Source organism: Lagopus muta, chromosome 2, assembly GCF_023343835.1.
Source record: "Lagopus muta isolate bLagMut1 chromosome 2, bLagMut1 primary, whole genome shotgun sequence".
NCBI classification, from domain to species: Eukaryota; Metazoa; Chordata; class Aves; order Galliformes; family Phasianidae; genus Lagopus; species Lagopus muta.
In genome coordinates, this window is record NC_064434.1 from 96558088 (window position 1) to 96563683 (window position 5596).

Genomic DNA, 5596 nt, shown 5'->3' on the forward strand with positions numbered 1-5596 from the left:
ACTGAAAGCAGAAATGCATAGACTTGGAAGACCTGAAACGGCTATTTTCTACTGCCTTCTACCAGTCTTTTTATATATGCATATAATGTATATATAAAATACGTACATATGTGCATATATATACACACACACGTTTGTGTGTGTATACATACATTACACTCAAATTCACTGGAGCAGGGAATACCTCAGTCATTGTATTTGCGCATGATAGAAGATATGTTCAGCCTTGCTTTAGGCTTAACTGTCATTCTTGCTATTTATAACTGCAGTTATCTTCAAATTGTGATACACCCACCATTCCCAAAAGCCTCAGTGCTACCCTTTGGGAAAGCGCTGTAGATCAAGAAATAAAAATACAGGCTTCTATAGCATTTTAAAAAAGCAAACCTCATAAAACTCAATAGCAAAACCACAACTTTACAAAATTCAGTTCATGGGTTGCTGAATGCTCCTGCACTGAGGCAACTGCTTCACACTGTTTATTCTAGATGTTGTCCCATAAACACTGACTCTGACAAAACTACAGTTTAGCTCTACAGGATGGCTTGTAACAACAACAACAAAAAAAAACCTGCTGAAATCTCTCATTCTCCCCTGCATTCCGATTCGCAGTGCAGCAGGTGGAGCTGAGGGCTCCAGCCAGCACAGCGTTTTGCTGGCTAGGGATGCAGCAGACTGAACAGAGATTGCTCAGAGAGCACAGAGGGTTGCTAGCAGATTGGTTTCAAAAGATCTTTAATACAGCCAAAAGGATAGAATTCATTTACTCAGAGGAAAAAAAAAAAACACAAACATGTTTGAGTAATAATGAGCAATTGAAATAGAACATTAGAAGATACCTAGGTGAATTCAGCACCTAGTGTGGATATGTGGCAACAATTTTTTCTCCAGCAGTGTGTGGGAGAATTTCTCCCTGCTGTGGATTCATACCCAGCACCAGGCAAGGCTCCTCTAGCTCGCTGCCAAATAAGCAGTGGGACTGGTGCATAGGATGGCAGCAGTCCCAATCTCTGTGCCGGAAGAAAACAGTGCCAGTGCTAATTATTCATACAGGTAAGCTAGATGCATCTTCTTTTCTACAAGGAAATGCCATGCCAGATACTAATAAACACAGGTTGCTTTTCCCTTCAGCCTGTGCTATATATATATATATATATATTCTGCTTATGACCAAATACAAAAAACAGCTGCAGAGCCTTGACCCTCCCCACGCACAAGAAAATATCCCACAAGTAATATCCCCAGATTCATTATTAAATTGAGGCAAATTCTGATACCTTTGCTAACATCCAGTGTTTCCTCCAGCTTTCAATATGTGCAAGGAATGATTGACCTATGCAATAAAGTTTTTTGTTGGGTAAACATTGTGTCAACACAAGAGGGCATAGCAATGCTGCCCTATCCACACTGGGCCACAAGGACCTGGCTACTATCACATGAAGTAAAGAAACAAATGGAGGAGCCAAGAAAAAATCCTGGCAGTAATCCACAAAATTAGTCAGGCAAAAAAAGCTTACCATATGATCGAGCTCCCCAGACACCAATGGGGCAGCTTCTATCCTGGCAGCTCTGTCCTGCTGCAGCATTTGGTCCATTTTCTAGCCCCCGTGGCTGGATGTAGAAGTGCAGGAAGCATGGTTTTCAAACAGCTGAAAGCTAGAAAGCAAGCTGTGGGTTCCAGGGGGTATGCTTAATTTTTTTGAGCACCACGCATGAGGTTGGATTCCCAGCAAATTCAAGTAGCTGTTTCTAACGCACCCAGCACTGCTGAAATCTCCCAGATGAACGATTCCTGCCTTGAAAGGACCTTGGCTCCAGTGCAAAGCTATTTCTGCCTTAGCGTGATCCATTCTGCAAACCTGCTGGTTTTTGTGCAGAAGATCTCAGATCAGCTGAAGGTTATATTCTGCAGAGAGACTCCAGCACTGAGACAGAACACAAGCCGTGGAACAGGGCACTGGGGCCACATGCCAGGTTGGTGACTCACAGGAACAAGGGAAAGCTCAGAAACCCAATAAAAGATCTTAACTACTGTCTAGGTCTTCCCTGCAGACCTTGGTGAAGCTTTGTGTGTTCTCCCCTTGAACTGTCACAAACAAAGCCAGATATTAACTTAATCACATCTTAATTGCAAGTTCATGGGTGCAAGGTGGTGGAAAACCACACAGGAACAGATCATGCTCACAAACAACACATATACCTGTTTTAGATCCACTGAAAGTTGTGTACTGGTAGAGCCTGGAGTAAGTACAAGAGAAAAGCAAATGCTCAATTATGTCAGATACTGGATGGTACTTAAACCCAGGATGGCATCCAGGTAGTGTTGAGAAGAGGTAACAGTACAGAGTGCTCTGGGGGCTAAGCCTTTGAGCAGGACCATCCCACATTCACAACCACCACTGCCACTGCAAAGACCAAAACAGTCCTTTCATTAGCTGTGCTTCTACAATCCAACAAACCTCCTCATTTCAGCTGTTTCTTGCCTATAGATTTTTTTCCATCTTTTGTTCTTCATCTCTTACTGTCTTTCCCTAAACACCCACGTGCCAAATCTCACCCTGCTATGTTGAGCAGACAAATTGCAGCAGTAGCAGACAGTCCATCACCTAGCAGCTAAGAAGCAGTCTATATATTAACCTTTCATTTTTGGCCTTCCTTTAGGAGGGAGAAGGAAACAGCCAACAGAGATATAATAAAGGCTTAACCTCCTGCTTCCAGATGTAGGAAAAGAAATAGCAAACCATGAATTTAAATCATGACCAGCAAAGCAGTGGGAAAGGGGCTCCTCTGCAGCTTGCTGTGCCTTGGAAGTGCTCTAAGGGCCACACTACCCTCTCTTCTGGAGCAGCCAAAGAAACACAGTCCCTGCATTAAACCAACTACTGCAGAAGTATTCTCAGCTCCATTTCTAACCTGTCTCCTTTACCTGGCCACATAGTCAGATTGACAGGCTTGCTTCTAGCACAGAATTCCTCAGCCACAGCATCTCTTGAGCCCATAACAGCAGGCAATGAAGGCACCAGAGGCAATGCTCTACTTCAATCTCCCCATTATCTGGATCATCCTGGCTATGAAGAATGCACTGCTTGCAAATGATGGTATATGAACTGCTTCAGCTATAGTAACACCATACTAACAACTAAAAGGCATAATTAAATAGTCATCTTTTAGCTCCACACCTTTACTTTGGAAAAGTGCTGAGAGATGAATGAGGAAGCCCACATCTCTGGACATCTTTCACAGCATTTTTGGTACAAGTCAGGCAGGTGCCACAGGCCTGCTACATGGCAAGAAGCAGCACTGCTATAGGCACTGACGGAAACTGGGAAGACAGCTGAGCCTCATATTAAAAGCTCCAATGGGTTTCACAGGGGTCACAAGGTGGGTAAATTCACCTAGCTATGTGGTCTATAGAAGCTGAGGGAGTCCTCTTAATAAAGGACTTTTTTTTTTTTTTTTTAAACGCAAAGGTTTCAGTATGACTTAAGGAGAGTTACTCTGATAGTCAACAAATAATGAGGATCTTCCCTCATTATTGTCTCAGGAAACAATTTCTAAAGAACAATAAGTGACCAGACAGCAATTCGTATCATCCCCCAGTCCACAGCTATCCACAGACTTTCACTGAAGTCCACAGGAAAAGTCTTTTGGACTTCGGGTCAGATCTCCACTTTCCCCATTCCTTTCTTGTTTTCTTACACTGGAAGAGCACACTATGATCAGAAGACATGAAAGCTTTCTCCTCAGATGATTCAGTATGCTACCACACCCAACAAGTTAGTGATTTCTCGGCAGATAAACTGCTCACATGCCATTTCCATGGAATTTCTCCATTTAAAAAGTTCTTTGCAGAACACAAGTAGGAAAGAAATGAAACTGAAATAAATCTCAAAGTTTCCAGGTCAGCTTTCACTCTCATTTAAGATTCTGGCCAAAGAGCAATTGTTTTCCAATCACACTCAGATATACTAAGAGAATAACCTGTATACCCAGGAAGTCTTTTTGTTAGACTGATGCATAAAACACATTTTGGCCTTAAAACATGGTGAAAAACACACAGAAGTAGGTTTAAGTTACCTACTTCTATGTATATGAAAGGTGAAGAAACAAGAATTAAAATCATAGCCTAATTATCTGCCTGGTCCATTCTAAAACTCAGCCCTATTACATAGATTAAACATGGCCTCTTTTGAGTCACCTGAATCATTCCAGATGAGCATCCACATGCTGGAAAGTTAAATCATCATTACCCAGAGGAACACTCGCTGTTTCCCCTTGTATGGAAAACTGCCTGGCTCCACCTCTCCTAAATCCATTTAAGTGCTGACTGCCATTGAGAAGGATCTCTTCCTGGAGATCACTCCATGAGGAGAATATTGTGAAGATTCTACAACATTGGTAAGTATTTTCCATTTATTATCCTCCTGTTGCAATAATCTTACTTAGCCTGACTTCCTTGGATTTCTTTAATTATAAGATCTGTATATTTATTTATTATACACCCCTCAAGTAGGTTGCTTGACTGGTGTTATCCCCTTCTGGGTGGAAATTAAACAGACACGTAGGTTTTCTCAAGAGCCCTTGACAACAAATGAATCTCCAAGAGAATGAGCAAGTTTACATCTTCCCTTCATCCAACAAACAAAAACTTCCTCTCCAGACAATTGCCCTGTTGCTTTCTGAGCTCTCCTTGGAGAGATAAGTTACAGAGGCTGCACCAAGGTCCCACTGCACTGAGCACTGGCCAGATAAATAGTAAACAGAGTAAGAGAAAAATATTTACAGACTTAATGAGAGGAGAAAAAGCAATGGTAACAGAGGCTCTGAGACAATTTAAAAAAGGGAAAATACAGTGCAGGATGTGTTATAAAACATCACCCTGCTCTGTGCTGATTAGCCCTTACAAGGGAGCTTTCTCAGCACAGGTAACTGATTTTCAGAGTGGAAATGTCTTTTCCAGAATGGTATAACAATGGTTCAACAGTGAGGCTAAAAGTAAAACTCAAGCCACTGCCCTCCTCCAAAAGCTTGGCCTCTTTCACTACTCTACACAGCAAATAGCAAAAGAACTTACCAACAGGAAGGACCATTTCTTCCACATAACAGTGATAAATCAAAGCAAGAAGAGATACCTAACCACTAAATACATACAATAAACTTGTTCTGATGTGCAGTGAACACTTGTGGGCTCCATAAGAAGCAGCAGCATAGCCTGACATGTATAACAGCATTAATTAATCTAATCCATAGAAACAGCAAATAGAGAGCAGCAGAGTGTTTGTGTACACAGGATCTCAGAAAACAGATCAGGCCCATCAGTCCAAGCCCTCAGCTTTTGAAATCCATACTTCTGTGAGTCCTCCAAAGCCACATCTGGAGCTAGACTTTGTCCTCAGAGGGACTCAGCTGAGCATCAAGTTTTTCAGTGAAAGCAGTAGGTGGTGGCTTTGGTAGCCCTGAAACAGCAAGGTCTCATGGGCACAAGTCCCTGGATCTGCACCAACATTAAAAAAACATGCATTTGCATGCTTGTCAGGATTGCACATCTCTCTTGTCATTTAATCAGGGTGATCTGAAGTCCTGTTGCATGGTGAAC